Raw genomic sequence first — 17,786 nt, 5'->3', positions numbered from 1 at the left:
TCTGCAATTTTGTAACGAATATGGTCCTAATTTCTTGATACAACCGTTATTAATTATACTGGATGTTGAAGTCTTAGATGTTCTCATTGTAGATAATCTGGGCGTTTTATGGCTTGAACAACTTACTTTAAACTTTATCGCCGATGAATCAATTAATATCGGTTGTAATTGTGTCAATTCATCTTTTTTGCCTTCTCCCAACTCCGTTTCAAGCCCGATTACGCAATTATTTTTAGTGTTTATTGATTCTTCATCATTTTTACTGATTTTGATGAAAGGAGTGATTGCGCAATGCACATTTCTGGCGTAAAATGCGATGTTAATGAAGCACAATTGCATTTTAAACCAATAGAAAGTTTCATTGAACAACATGATGATACATTTATCTCTGAAGTTGTAGGATTCAAATTATCTAAAATATCTGCAGCAGGTTAATGTAACCGTTTTGGATTTGAAAGTTTAAGAAGTGTTTGTGCAACTTCATATCTGGAGTTCACCGTTCCAAAAATATTGTTAAATTAAAAAATCACAAAGATCTTTTTATATATATATTTAGGTTCTCTTTTAATCGGATCTATTTAAAATACGACGATGAATTTTATTCTTAAATTTTACAGAAATTCGTTTCTTGCGTGGTGAATAAGTTGCTAAATATTTTTCCGTGATTATTAATAAATCTGTATCTGTATATACTAAGTTCCAGTTCAAAGCGACCACTGGTTTTTTTTTCTTAATATAACTGTATTAAATTATTTATAAACGCAATATGAAGTAATAAAGCAAGGCGTAAATATTATATTGACATAATATCTACGAAATAAAGATGAATCTTGTAGTGTTTTTCATTGAATTACCTAAAATTGAATTATATATTTTAAATATAAGTAGTTAAACTCGAGATGTAGATTATTATAAAATAAAGATATATTCATCTTATTTTTTCATTTTCAATCATAATATTTTATTTATAAATATCAATATAGTTTGGAATTCCAGAGGTGGTATAGTTGTGTGTTTTACAAGACGATAACCGGTGAGGGGTCCCGGGTTCCACCCACAACACTAATTTGAAAACGAATTTACTCCAAAAAAAATACCAAAGGGCGCGGCCAGTGAACAAGAAAGGATAAACCAAAGAGCATTGACAAGCCATTAAAAATAGGAGATTGCTGTGTAAGCTGTTGAACTGTGCCTCCAGTATGGAAATAGATCCCACACCGTTCAGCAAAGATATATGTAAGTGCAGAGTGTGGTTGTAGCTTGTATACCTTAGCGATGAACAGTAGACAGAATCACATTCCCTTGTCATAATGACTGCCGCTTATGAGAAAAGGCCCAATCCACGGTGATTACGGGTGACAAGAAGTGCTGGGGTGACCCACAGAGAGACGCAGCAGTTAAGCAATAGTTCCTACGAATATAAAGCGGACTTTCTAATAGTAAAAGAAGTAAAACATAAAGAAATAAAGTAAATTTGATTAGACGTTTTTTAGTTTAGAATTCGAATAGCAGCATTACATACACTTTAACTCGGATAATTTTTACACAAACATAAGAAGAATAATTATGGCCGAAAGGGAACGCATAAAATAAAATGAAAAAATGTTTGAGTGAATATTATTATCAGCAAAGTGAAGTGGAATTGTAAACTTATAATTATAGTTTAGGAGTAATATATAAAAATTTCGCTCATATTCTTATTGAATGTGGATTTAAAATTCCATTATTTCTTTATTTCATAAAGTGAATATATTATGTGTGTGTTTTATACATATTTATAAGATTGAAGCGCTAATTTTAACAGATGCTCCAGATGATAAATTCCTTAAACATTGAAATCAATTTAGATATTACGTTTGAACATAGTTCAATTTTTTAGGCTCAAATAATGTCAGTTGTTAGATTTTTATATAGATCCTATTTTTATTCTATCGAAAAAAAAATATTTTTTTTATGCATTTCTATTTCGTTTTCCTAATCCATCATATAATCTGAGTATTTTATATTATAAATGATAAAAATAATTATATAGTGAATGAAAAGAATTAAATGATAATAACATTAATAAATGGAATTCATAAGATTATTATAATACGAATATGAATAATTTTTATTTATGCTAAGGAAACTTTAAAAGAATAGAAAAACTAAGCGATGATATTTTAAACAGCAACAAGATTTAATTAGACCCAAAGATCTCTATATCAAATCTGATTATCATACATTAACACTGGGTTGGTAATCTGTAGATAAGGGTGTTTCAAAAAAAAAGCCCGTAACATTTCACAAAGTAAATAAGAAAGACCTCGAAATCCAAATAATGTTGATAAGTACCAGTGCCAATCACCCTAAAGATATGACTGAGATAACCAAGATTCTACAGTGAATCCAGTTGACTATTGTAAATCCTACCATTAAAGAGAAAAACATCCAAAAAATAATTAAATTACAGTAATTAAGAAAAATTGCTTGAAACCATCGACAACAATAACCGATTTTGAGCTTTATCTCAGTGCAAGAATCAAGTACTAAGAAAAAAAAAGACGTCGTAAGATTATGCGACTGCATAACATAGCCTTAGTAAAAAAATGGATGTACTTGAAGTTATATATGGTATGAAGAAATAATAAATTCAAAAACAGATCGACCAATGCTTACAAAGTTAAAGTTCATACAGACAAAAATTCAATTCGAATATAGTAGAACACAGATTTATCGTAAATTAAATATAAAGAAGGAATTTCGTATCAAAGCTGATTTAAAAAAAATTTCGGGATTTTTGGGGAAATTCGGGAAGAAAATAAGAAATGCTGGCAGTTTGAAAAGTATATGTATGATTTTATTTCGAACGAAATGGTGAGGTCTTTTTACGAATTTAAAATAATTAGAAAAAATTTTTAACTTTTTTTTACATATAAAGCTGCAGTCTTTATTAGGATTTATAACTTTTTCTTATGCAGCTAATGAAATCTTTGCATCAAAATCTACGATAAATCACAGAGATATTCTTGAACGGAAAAATCGAGAATACATGCTTTTATGACAAAACAACATATCTTATTTCAAAATATAATGTTATTTATGGTAGTGGATTTAAGCCTATAATCTGCATGAATAATCTTTATAAATTTAAAATTATAATGATGACGGATATTCTAAAATTAAAATAGAAAATTGTAAAGAACTATCGGAAAATCAACTGGGTAACTTGAGTTGGTTGGAAAGAGATATAGAGTAAGCACTAATAAACACTGCACTAAATATGAATATTGTAAAAACTGAATCCTTCGTAGATTTATGCAAATAAAGCTAATGACTTAATCTATCATAACTATTTAATGTGCGTATTAGTAAACTTTAATCTTTCTGTGTGAACATACTGGTTTATAGGTGGGAAAACTTATAAATTGTGAATTTCTGTACGGTAAAACAACAAAAAAAAAATTAAACAAAAGTATGATGTGAGAATGCTAGAATGTAAATTTCGATCACCAATTCTATTTTTTCTGTGCCTGAATCAATTCTGTTGAATACTTGGCAAGAATTCTCTAAGCTAAATATATCATCAGATGAATCTTAATATAGATTAAATCGCTATTTATTTATTATAATCTATATCTTTTGACCAAAGGACCAATAAAACTTAACCAAAGATGACTGAAGCAAAGTTCAATTTATTTAATTTTAAAGAAGTAGAAATGAATGAATAAATCGAAGTCTGTAGCAAATGTTCTGGGTGATGGGAATATGGGAATATACTATAAGATAAAAAAGGAATATTTCTCTCGAATTAGTAGATATTATATCAGTTAATACAGAAAAAACATTTATAAATTTCTTTTATGATTATATCGAGAATTTAAAATCTAGTGAAGCCTACCTCAAGTGTCAAAGATTTTTCAAATCCTTTAACAATCTGCAATTATACTAATAAACTATTATATAAACATTTTCAAATCTAAACTAAAAATTTTGCTAAAATACACGATCGAATTAAAAGTTTGATCAGAAGAATCCATTTACTTATAGCAGCAAATATTGTGAATTACCTTTAATGGTAATAATTCAGGAAGACTTACATTTCTTGAATTTTCATTGGATAAAATGCTCTATAAGCAAAATAAAACGCTTACCACGGATATAGGAATATCGCTAAGAAGAGCATCTATATAAAAAATTCTAGCTGGTAAATTAACACTTATATCATTAAATACTAAAACTTAAATAACAAGTATATCTTAGATGATCTATCAATAGAATCTATTGAACTGAAGCAAAAAGCAAGTTTAATGCATAAAATATAGAATAAACCAGAATAAAAAACCTTTCTACATCAAAAATAATGATTTATATTGCTTAATCTACAATTTGGGTTAAATTATGAAATTTTGTTACAAGAATACGCAAGCTTCTGTATCACGCAATGTATAAATATGTTGTTTGGAGAAAATTTAAAATGTCTAAACTGTTAAGAACCATTTAGAACAGTATATCACCTAAAAGCCGATGTAAAAAATACTTGTCTATAACTATACACGAAGACGCGACAAATTTGGTTTATGCTATACTTGATGTTCTTAAAAATATACAACTTAAAAAAATCGAAGACAATTAGAAAGAGCCCAGCTCAAAAATAAATTGAAAACAAACTAGCAAAATAGAGGTGGATACAAGAATAAAAGCCAATTATAAATAATCACATGAGCAACGAAACTATTATTGCACAATAAGGAGAAAAACTTGATCACGTAAATGTAAATATGAACTCATAGCATTGAATATCTGACGAATCTTAAAAATGATAAGCTAAGAAAGGGAAACCGAACTACAAATGAACTCTTCCATATTTAAAAATGCAGAACTCGAACATTTACATACGTCTTAAGTTCGTAAATAATGGCTACAAAATACCATAAGTTATATATAAGGAGTTAGGAATACCAGCTGAAGCAGAAACATACGTACAAGTAATAGTTTTAAAAAGATAATTGAACTAATAAGTCTTTTAAAAAGAAATTCATCATGAAATAATGTCAAAATTAAGTGGAAGGAAGTATTCTTTAATTTTTTTCTATAGACCAATCTTAAGTTTAGCTCAAACAACCGTACGAAAGAAAAAAAAATAAAATTAATCAACGTATAAAATTTATATTTATGTTTTTCTTGATTTTGAGAAATTCTAATTATTTTAAATCTAAATTTGTATTTCTTAATAGAATACACTTTCTTAATATGCATTAAATAAAATCACCTATGCGTTTTATTTCTATTTTTGGGCATATTAATTCAAGGGAGCACCTCAATTCCTTCGTTTATAGATAATTTCAGTCTGAATTCGCATTTCTGACTCTTAAATATATGCTTACGGTCAAACTCTATTTTAAATTTATAACAAGGAATTTCAGACAATTCTTATCCAAACTTATTTTAAAAAGTGATATATTTCTATTCGAATTTAAAAATGGTCTCACAGGTATTTTAATTTGCTTCATTCAAAAATTATAAAAAAAAAAGAGTGATTAAAAATAAATTAAAAGCGACTTAATGCGAAGTATTTGAATTGAATATAGAAAATTCTTATGATGCATCCTAGTTATTGAAATTAATCTAAATATATTGAAATATATGGTCACATGATCAAACCGTTCGATTTTAACCAAAAACACATTATTGTGCTCATTATTCGTAGTATACTATAAAATTAGAGCTCTGATTCTGCACAAAAGTGCAATAGTACATTTTTTCAACTTTTTTTATCGTCAAAATTACAGTAAAAATACTTGCAGAAATATAGATTAACCAAGATCAATGCAATATATAAGATTTTAATGCTTTAAGATGTAACGTGAAATATAAATGAATATAGCTTGCATCTACCAAAAAAAAATTATCATGGTTATAATATCATTTTAGAAAATTTTATTCTACTTTCAGAAAAATTATGATTCTGTGTATTTTAATAATATTCAGATATATAGATAATTAGTGACCAACACATTTTTTCAAAGATTAAATATTTGTAGCTAGAAATAAATCGAAATAAAAGTAAAGATCATTCAAAATCTTTCACTATTTTGCAAACTTAAAAATGTTTTTTATCTGTAATTTATATATTCCACTAAATCTAAAATAAAATTAAATAATTTTAAGCTTATATGATTTGTCTTATAGTTTTTTTCATATATATAATTAAATGTGGTTATTTAGGCACGTAAATTCTATGTTCATAAAATTATAATTATTCGATGTATATCGTTTGTTTTTAAAAATTTGTGCGCCTAATTTTATTTGCTTATAATGTGATTTTTATTACTTTATACTTTTAATCACTCAACCATTGTGATAGGTCATAAAAAATATTTTTTTTAATTCAAAATAAAGGAGATATTGATAAGCCAACTGTTTATTTTAGTTTGTGTATACATTTTGTGCTTATTTTCAATGATTCTATGAATTGATGTAAATAAATTTACAATATATAATATAGAGCGTATATTTATCAAGAAAATAATATATTGGATATAAACACATAATGTACAATTATTATAAGATTATTTATTATATCAGTTAGAATTATAGTTGTAAAAGGTTATAGTTGCGAAAACCTGAAAAGAAAATGTAATACTTAGATATACGACTGCAAGGGTATAGGAGACATATTTAGCTATAATAAAACAATTTTTTTGGTTATTTTTATTACCGTTTAGAAGTTTATCAAGTAAATTCTACCAGTGCTATATATTATCATAACTTTGTATTTGTGATATCTGACGTGTATAAAAATTCAGTTTAGAGTACAAAATATAACAATGATCTAAAGAATATTAAATTTTTTCAGTGCAATATTCTATATACATCGTTATGGCACTAGAACCACATATTCTACGTATATTGTATTTATAGCTGTAAATATTAACAGATATAATCTAAGTTTATAGAATATAATCACTGCACAAATCACCATAATATAGATTCCAACATTGATGCAACTAATACCCTGCAAATATGAGTTTTAAGCTTTTTAAATGTAAATAAGTTAAAAAATAATATTTTTGGTATGTCTTAAATCTGTTCCATCCTATTTAAATCATTTTTCCAATTTTTAATATCGATTTACCCCAAACGTATCATTTAAAACTTCTTGAACATATTTTTATATGAAAAATAAAAATCTTATATTCAAATTCAACTATACGGTCAGAATAAAAATATAAAAATTCTTGATTTTTTGTGGCGTTTGTTTATAAATACAGTTAATATGAGGAATTTCTGCTATTATACAAAACAAGTTGGAATAAAGATTATATTCACACATAAAATAGGCAAACAAAGTTTTAAGCATATTTATTAACCCTATTATAACAATTAATTTGAATTAGTTGCATTAAATTTTAAAATAACTATTGAATGTTAAAAAAATCAAATCAGCAAATACATAGGTGCTGGATGCTGGAAACTTAGTTCCTAAAATTTTTTTTTAAGGTATGAAAATCATAGATTGTATATTTACATACTCTAACATAAGATTTATAATCCCCTTTAATTCTATATGTAATTTTCTTAGATATATATCATAAAATAAATTTATTTATGTAGTACTTGTCAGCTAATAACAGGTTAACGCTTTTAAAAATACGAATAGGGTGTTTTTATGACAAAATACAAGAAGTGGTGGTTTAAATCTGACAATAACACCCATGAATATAATTTTGCATCTTATGATGTGGTTGGTCTATTTATTTCTAAGGATTTTTATGTGTAATAATCTCGCACGTTATACCAATGAAATATCATTTGATATCTATTTGATACTTATAAAGTAGTAAATTCACTGTAAATCAATTGGGTGCTGATTCTTCTAAAATGAAGTATGTTTTCTAATACTTTTATTTTTCGATCCCTGATTATGATTATCTTAATCAAAAATGAATGAAAGTGCGATATAATAAGCAAATGTTGTAAATAAATCATCTTCAGCCATAAAATTCACAAAAACATGTGTTTATATTTTGCTATACTTAAATTTATAATCTAAAACTCAAAAATAGAAACGTTAAGATTTATTCAAGCTGCAAAATATGGGTATGGTTTATATTCGACTTAAGATCTTCAATTAAATTAATATTATACTCAAATACTTTACATGAAAGGGCATTATAAATTACCTAACAAATAATTAATTCCCTCGAGCTACAAGGTATGCGGCAAATCATTTAGGTCGATGATCAGATAATAAAATAACCTTCAGCTTCTAACACGAAATTAGATTTTACTTCAAAAATACTCAATCAATTTTTAATTTTAAGTCTAAATGATTCATGCCATTATTTGTATAAAGAGTCTGTTTCAAGAAAAGCTGACACCTTTGGAGTGGTAAAAGTATGTCTACTATAATTTTTTATCCTTTATGAATTGTTATGATTTTTCCAATAAATCAAAGATAAGAATATGTAAATAAAAAACTTTAAGCGTGTGTCATTTATAAATCTAAATTCAACCGAATTCATAGAAATTTTACTGATATATAGGTTCGTATTAGCTGTATTTTCATTCATTTTTTTTGATGAAATTTCTCTTTACCATTAAATTCCAATTTGGCATTTAGTCAAGTAATAAAGTTCCAAATAAAGTGATATCGAATGTTTAAAAGATTCTTTCTGTAATACATGCAGCAGGAATTAAAATTGTTGTATTTCCGTTAAGTATTTAAGAAAAAAACACACGCTTATTTCAATTACTGTGGGTAATATAACCTATAAAATATATGATATGCTGCAGGTAGAACTTTAAAATATATAGTAACCCTTTATTAAAAACACATGTCAATATATGTAAAATTCCGCAAAAATACGGAGCTTTTTGTAACAAGATTTCTAAATGCAGCGTTTTAGAGGAGGGATATTTAGTTGTTAAGATGTAAACAATTGTAAAATTCTAATAATTATGGTTTATTTCATAAATCTATGTTTAATGTATTGACATTTGGAATTTCTATACCAAGTTATTCTAGCAGAAAAATTTATTTTGATTTTTAAGATTATCATAGTTATTTTAAAACACGAATTTTTTAAAATATTATATGGTGACACAAAATGCTTTTTAGAAATTATTTGAGAATTTTCGTAAAAATCTAGAGAACACAGCGGTTAATGTCCTGGTTATAGATTTTATAAATTTATTTTTTGGTATGGCGAATTCCAATCATCTAAGATTTTTCAAACGATATATAGCGAAATTGTTTATATTTCGTATATTCTATTGGTAAATTAGGATTTTTTAAATTAATTTTAATTATTATTTCGGAATTAGAAAATAAAATATTGTACTCATTTCAACGAAAGCGAGAAACGTAAGTTAAAAGAAAAAATAATAATGTTTTTTTATTAAAAAAAAATATATTTAATCTATAAATTGTTGTATATTTTATCTTTTATCTAATATTGTAGTAGAATTACAATTAAATCCGTGCTTTGAGATCCCAAAATTATTTTACGATATACGACTCATATAATTACATCTTTTTTTAATTGATTTTTAGACCTAATATATACGAACCTTGGTTTTGTAATTTTTAGGTATGACTTTATTATAGACTTTCAAAAATGCCATTCGCCTAAAATAATCTTTTCAAGTTTTTTCTCCAACTGCATTGAATTTTTATAAAATATTTTATAACATATATATCTGATATAAACTTATACCGATTCGCAAAATATTTCAAACATATTAGATAATTTATGGCACTTCATTTATATGTTGTTGTCTGAAATTATTTTTATAGATTGCACATATATTTATTATTCCATAGATTTATAGATTACCTTTTGAATTCAATACGAGATAAACAAGAAATCTAGTTTTCGAAAAATCCAAATAATTGAACTTGTGACTTATGAATGATCTCGAGAAAGACACATATATTTTGTGGCTTTATCTTTTATAAAATACAATATAATTATGCTTTAAAAAACTGGATCTAATCATACACTGGTTGTACTCTTCTACATGCTGGTCGTTTTTATTCTATTTTTTAAAGTTTTATCGGGCGATATATTATATAATGTCGTTTCGTTTGATAAAACTTTATAATTAATTTTCTTAAATAGTCATAAGTAACCCTAGCTGCAATAATTGGTTTGTGTTGATGCTCTAACTTGGTTTGAGATGCAAATACTTGGATATAAAAATATTGATGCACGTATAGTCATTCAAAAAGGAGTCTCTAAGATTTAAATATTATAAAAACATCCATTTATCGAGTTTATATACATTAACATCATTAAAATTATTATTTATTCTTGATTAAAATTAATTTATAATGATATTAAAAGTGTTGTAATTTAAAATTTACATACACAGCTTCAAAAACCTTTCCATCTATTGTGATTTTTATTATTTATATATTTTTATCAAAATAAATTTAAATAACCGTTCATTTGACTTCAAGTCAACCGTTGAACACATAAAGGTTTCTTTAATTTCAAAGTATTCTGGGTTTATTATTTAAGCGTTCTTAAAACATAAATTTTATGTGATATCATATGAAATTCGACCTTTATTTCCTCTTAAAATTATTAGAAGTTTGTAAAATATTGCACACCTGCAACAATGTTTTTTTAAAAAATCTAAGATGCCTTATTATTATTTCTAAAACTTTATCAAGTTTTTTTAACGTATAGTTTCATATAATATTGCTTAATTCAATGATAGAACTTTAAATTTTGCATAATAAGCGATTCCGATTAATTAAAACTGATTTCTATTACAACAGCTGCTTCAAAAAGAGCAAGTTTACATTAACTTTTTGCGGTTATTCTATCATTTACAAGACGACACTTAAATTTATTTTTGGCTTAAAAAATTTAGTATAAATCAAGCATTATGATCATTAAACACACTTTATTATTTAGCCAAATCCTGTAAATTTTTTAAAATAAAATTGAAGATCTTTCGCAGACTAACATAAAACAATAAATTGGTATTTTTTTCGTGTAACTTTGTTCTCTTTGCACCAAAAATAATTATAAATAGTAAAATGATTACTTAAACATACAAATTACTATTTTAGATTTTCTGTACAGAAATTAAATATAAAGATATGCATTTGAAGTTTTTTTTTTCTTAATTATAAATTATGAATTTATAGGCACTATTCTCATGTGCTATTTCGCCGTTTAATTTTTATGGGTAACTATGATTAGAATATTTATTACGAATCGACGGCATTATTTGTATATTTTTCCACTAATCTGCGCCATTTTCTTTAAGAAATTACAATATAAACATCTTTTTAGCTTTTTTACATATGTCATTATTTTGAAGTTGACCATATGTCTCAACTGTCTATTACAATATTTTAAAATAAACCCTATAATTTCTTCATACAATAATAAAAATAAAATTTTTTACATGCAGTTTAAGCATTTTTATTTGAATGTAACTTTTTAATGTCGAGATAGGTAATTATCTCAGTGATTATATTTACTATTCATCATGTCATTGCTTTTTAATGCAACCTTAAGTTTTTACTGGCTAAAAACATTGTTTAATTGATTTAAATTAGCCAGATCAAGTTTTCAAGTCTGCTTTTGTTTTCGCCCCTTATCTACAATATAACAGCAATCTCATTATTATGGTATTTAATGTTCCCCTATTATTCGAAAAGTCTCTATATAGCTTCTGGCGCACCATCCTTACTATTTAAAATTATATTTCTTGCTCTTTTTTGATAATATTTTTTGCATTACTATAACATATCTACTATATGTCTATTATATGCTTATCACAATGATATAAAACGTATTTTATTTATGCGTATATTGCAACAAACATGTTAAATTTAGTATTATAATTTACATTTTATCATTGAAACTGTATTATCACTATTATAATGTTTTTTTCTCATAAAATACGTAATACCTATACTTCTTATATAATTCGGATAGCCGTCATCGACAGACTTCTGGCGCCATTTTTTTACAAACTACATATTTAAAAGATGCTTTGAACATTACTTCGTACAAAAAGTTGATGCATCGAGTGCCTATTTGATATTCTATAATTTTTCATTTATTGATAGTCATGGGATATTTCCCCTGATATATAGTTTATTTTGCAATTTTTTCATGTTAATATTATATCAAAGCTCAACATCCTTCCGTATAAATTTTTAGCTTTTGTAACCCTGTCGTATACATTTGAAGCCAGTAATTTATTGTGAATTATATTTCAAGTATATCATCTAACCAAATATAAAATTTGAAATAGATAAATCTAACTATCAAATCTGGTCTATAGTGCGGTTTTTGAAGATCATATAATCTATATTTTATTGGGTATGTTTATCTTAAATTTCATGGTAATAATCTAATCAGTTTTCAAATTCGCAAATAATTTCCATGACATCAAGGAATTCGCTGCCATATTTCTAGCTTTCATTGGAATCAATGTATGCAGTTTTGGTATACTATATCTTCACGTCAAAATATTTTATATTTATAAATCTATAGATCCTTATAGCACACCAATGCAGCTTATAATATTTATTTTATTGTATCATATTTTCTAGTACGAAAGGTAACAAATAACCTTTGCATTAACACAGAAGTATACAAGGTATATAAACAAAATCATATTTTTATATTAGATAGTTGAGATACTGAAAAAAGTATCTTTCTTATGTGTAGAACTTTTATTTATTTTTCTATATGGCAAACCGTCAACCCTCCTCATATCGGTGTAACATATATGTAATGGATTTAACACTTGAATTAAAAAATTTTTTTTCTGTAATAAATCAAATTTTCTGTAATTATTTGTATGTAATTTTTAAACACTTCTTCTCCATTAGGGTCTGTAAATACATTACACATCGTCATTCGAGTACAATATGATGCTTATCTTCTAATTTGGCAGATTATTGTTATAAATCTAATCCTTAAATTGTTTAAATAATTCAAAATTTTGTTTGATCAAATATGTAGTGCAAATTTTTAGTTTTCTTAATTTTTTCATATGAATCTTATCAGCTTACCATAAAATCCAAATTTTCCATGGCAACTTCTTAACATTTTAAATTGAAATATTAGACATACGAGTGTTTGTCATAATTTCTGAAACTGCTCATCAAATTTCTATTATTTTTTCTGTTTATCACACAAATGTTTTACCTGACAATATTTTGATTAATATTTGGCCGCTCATTTTTTTAACAATACGGATAATTTGAGATATTTATATTTTGCATAAATTGGAGATAAAGATAAAACACTTTATAATATTATATATTTAAATGGTAGAGCTTCTTTTACTTATTTATTAATATCTTTTAAATAAAAAAACGATTTTGGCCTTTTAATTAAAATTCTCTCTTAGCATAACTTGATTGAATCTCCGCGGCATATTATAAAAATACTCTCGAGTATATTGTCTTGTTTAAATCTTCTTATATACCTTAATCCTTTCAAGAAGTATAAGTTCACGTGTTTTAGTCAATTCTATAGTTAGAATATAGCCTCAATTTTATTTGTGATTCGAGTTCTTTCAAATGCTTTTTATAATATTGTGTTGCCACTAGCTCCCATTTTACGACATAGAATATAATGTATGTCTTACTCTTCCATATTTATGACGATTCTGAGTCTATTAAATCATATTTTCTTGGTTTCACGCATTCTATAATGTTTAAGTTAACCCATTATCAATATAAAATGTTTTGCAAAATAATGTAATATTACAAATTTAATTACTTGTGACGTTCATATTATGGCAAAAATTTTTGAAAACTTTATTCTAGCTAAATTCTGATTTAAATGTAATTAACATTCTAATTTATTGCCTTTTTTTAATTAATATCAGTGTGTTAATATATCTTTGTCTTGATTTATTTATTTTTTATTTATAGGCTAAATTATTTGCTGTAATTTTAGTTGTTGTTCTCAGGCACAGCTTGCTTGATTCTCTGTACGCAAGCGTATTTATACTTTCGGCTATCTTCTCCTCTCCAAAGTCTTCTTCAATACCGATCCAAATTTCGAGACCTATTAATTCAAGGAGTTTTCACACTCCCAAGGTTTGTATATATGCCTCAACCTGTTCGTGACATCTAGTTCCTTTAGGTACCTTTTATGATATCGTGTCACCACACCGTCCCATGTTATAACATATGGGATAATTTTATTTTACCGATATTCTTTCGTATTAATTTAAATTTTTAAATTTCGAAATTTTATGCTATATTTTTAGAATAAACTATATTTTCGATTGAATTTTGGTAGTGTCTTCCTTGGTACGAAGTTTTATATATAAATCTTCGGCATAGCTTACGAATTTTTTTTCCATAAATGAATATGATAAACTTTTTAGGTTTTAGTGTACTGAAGCATTTAAATTTAACATATGAAAGTCATAAATTGTGAATATTACCATTGATTTTTTCGCGAAAGGTTTTAAAATTTATGATAATTTGCGATAATTTCAATTAATAGCATAATAATTGATATGAATCATCGTAACAAAACAGTGCATTGATTATTTCAAAATGATGATTCTTTCATTATAATCTTCTATCGATGCCAAGAAACTTGCTGCAAATTAGATTATAAAATAAATAAAATCATGCGCTGAATCTAAAATTGTTAAAAAATTTATATTTGAAATGATGAATGAATTTAAATCACAAGCTTATAAAAATAGATTTGTGATATGTTATGGGTAGTTTTTTATATTGCAAATTCTAAAATCAAGATGAATTTATATTTAAGAATATTAAGAAAAAACGGGTAAATGTCAATATTACGATTAAAAAGTAAAATATAAATCTTTTATGGATCTCCTAAATTTATTTTTACAATGTATAACTTATCAAGATTACAGTTATACGCACTAAGCTACATGAAGAAAGTATATGATTGTTAAAGATTGCAAGTTGTGTATATATATTTAAAAATGGTATAAGCTATTTAGCATAAGATTTAAAAATTAAAACAGAAAAAAGTTTCTTTTTGATGTTTTAAGTTATAAATAGCTACGATGAACTATTAGCAATAATTTTTGATTGCAACTTCTTTATGGTACATTAGCCAAAAAAAAATAATGATCATTAAAAAAACATGATTTAATCAAATTTTTGAATTAACAGTTCAATATCTACAGATTTAATATCGAAATAATAAAAAATAAATTTTTAGAATTTGTTCTTAAATATTTTTTTATTCTCTTCACTATATTTTTTGCATTTAATGAATCCCAGATATTGAACTTACGAAAATATATCAAAATAACAGGTAAATGGAGTCTAAGCAAGATACAAACATCTTAATGTGACCATTTTGGTTACTATAACCGTGTCTCGGATATATAAAATTTTTATATTTAAAGCAGAGCGGAATTTTCGTTAAAAATAAAATTTTGTGGCTATAAATTAGAAAAAACATGAACAATAAATTGGCGTTAATTTGTTTACTATGCGCTATAAAATATAATTATTTGATTTATGGTAATTCGTTTTTTTATTCTTTTAATAAGTGATGATTATGCAAAGATTTGAACGTTTTATTTTGTATATTATAGATTTTAAAATTATGTGATGGAAACGGAGTTCTAATTACATTCAACAGAAGAGTTGATGAAGGAAAGGCTTAAAATACCAGTACAAGATACATAAAGAAACTATAAATATAGTAACAAAGTAATTTTTTTTATTGGTAAATTGAAATAATTGACTAACCTTGATTATTATACATATTGATATATGTTAATTATTTTTATAAAAATATATTTGCCTATAATATGCGAACTGTTTTGTAAATTTTATTTATTTATGGGTTAATTTTCTTTTTATCGATTTTATCTATTTAGACGTGTTCAGCGTGTTGGGAATATTGCACAACTCCTTGATGCATCTTTTGACACCTTCCTCTGATCTATCTTCATCAACTGCTCTTCTTCTCTCCAATGAAATGAGTTCAAGTGTCTTGCGGAGTGTGATAGCTTGCATGTATGCTTCTACTTCGTCCGGGATTTTTAACTCCTTGTTATGCTATGCTATATAAAACCTATTTTTATCCTAAATATTTTAGAGTAGATTTATTATCTTTTTGTGTATTTACATCATGCGCTCCGATTAAATTTTGAAATTGGAAATCATTTAAAATTTACTTTATTATTTGCAAAGATGATATAAAAATATGTTCTTTGTTAAAGTAGAAATCTGTAATCGTTGTATTTAAGAAATCTTTGGCGCATTTATGACGTGTTAATAATGTCAATATTTGATTAATTTGGTTTGATTCTTCTCTATCTTCGTTTATGCATTACTTGACATATAATATAACAAATAAAAATTTCGCACTTATGATCATATTTTTGTGATTAAAATCTTTTAATTTGATCATTGGTATATAAAAGGAATAAAGATAACAAAGAACTTCTATTAAAAAATAATTTTGTAAAATTTGAAAATTATGAAATATTTCGGTGTTTACATTTTCTTTATTTATCATATACAAACAAGCAAATTTGAAGAAAACGAAAATTTATCAATCTTATTCACCGATAAAATAGAAGAACTTAAGCAAGATGATGTTTTCAAGTATTTGTACGACAATTGTAATGACAAGGCTTTCGAGTTCATGAAACTAAATATTCTTTGGGATATAGACGCTATATGTTTGCAGTTATGTTTAAAGATGGATTCAAAGGTGGATGCAAAATTTGTGAAAAACTTATTTCTGAAACAATTACAACGATGTCTAGGCGTCGTAATAGATAGTTATATTGAAAGTAAACTTACTTTAAATTTTTTAAGGATAACACAAGCTTTAATGTCAAATGCCACAATGAATAAGTCGCCCCTTGTTCAAATCTATCCATGGGATCATTTTAACCTTGAATATAGCGAAACAATAGAAAAGTTTAAAACAAAACTTATGAACCAAAATGTCAAACTTATGAATTTTTGGGTCCTGTGCATTTTACATTGGATTTCTTATATCGGAACAAATTTTATTGAATTCCGATCGAATATAGCTCTGGCTTTACAGAATATACAATATAATGATAACCTACTTATGATAAAAAATGGTGCTAAATTTGTAATTATAAATACATTCCAAAAGGCGAAAGATATTTCATATAATGATTATATTGAAAAAATATTTCAATTGCGCGAGTATATTAGATCGAGTGACGCAAAAAATATAATTGTATTTTTTGAAATGGATAAGAATTTATTGGCAGATGACTTATTTCGAGCTCGGAATGCTCATGAGACGGAGAAGCACATATATAATAATTTAAATAGATTGATAAACAATAGAATAGAAGATTACGAAAAGCAATATTGTTTAAAATTAAGGGAACATTTAGAATCAATAAATACTCATAAGAGAAAAATTAAGGAACACCAAATTGATATTAATATTTATATTATTTCCAAGCCACCCATTTTTCCAAGTAGAATTATCTCAAATGAAAATAAGAAATATCATGATCTCAATGGAACTTTCTTGCATATACCATGGTTTTATGGGGAAGTCGAAAGAGTTTCAAACATAATACAGTCATACATAAAATCATTTTTTTTTGATAACGCGTGTTTGACAGAGTTTTATTGGAGAATTGAAAAAAGCACAAAAGCCAATTTGTTTATCGAAATAGAACCTCATTCAAAGAACGGTAAGGATAACCTCGACACTGAATTTTTTAATTGTGTAGATGAGCATCACATTTCATTATTATTCAATAAGTATATGGCATTCGGCACAAATAACTTAAAAAAATCGGCG

Source organism: Rhyacophila brunnea, unplaced genomic scaffold (genome assembly GCF_057557595.1).
Source record: "Rhyacophila brunnea isolate RB1 unplaced genomic scaffold, BYU_Rbru_1.0 scaffold_56, whole genome shotgun sequence".
In the NCBI taxonomy this organism is placed as follows: domain Eukaryota; kingdom Metazoa; phylum Arthropoda; class Insecta; order Trichoptera; family Rhyacophilidae; genus Rhyacophila; species Rhyacophila brunnea.
Note: the sequence above shows the minus strand (reverse complement) of the source record.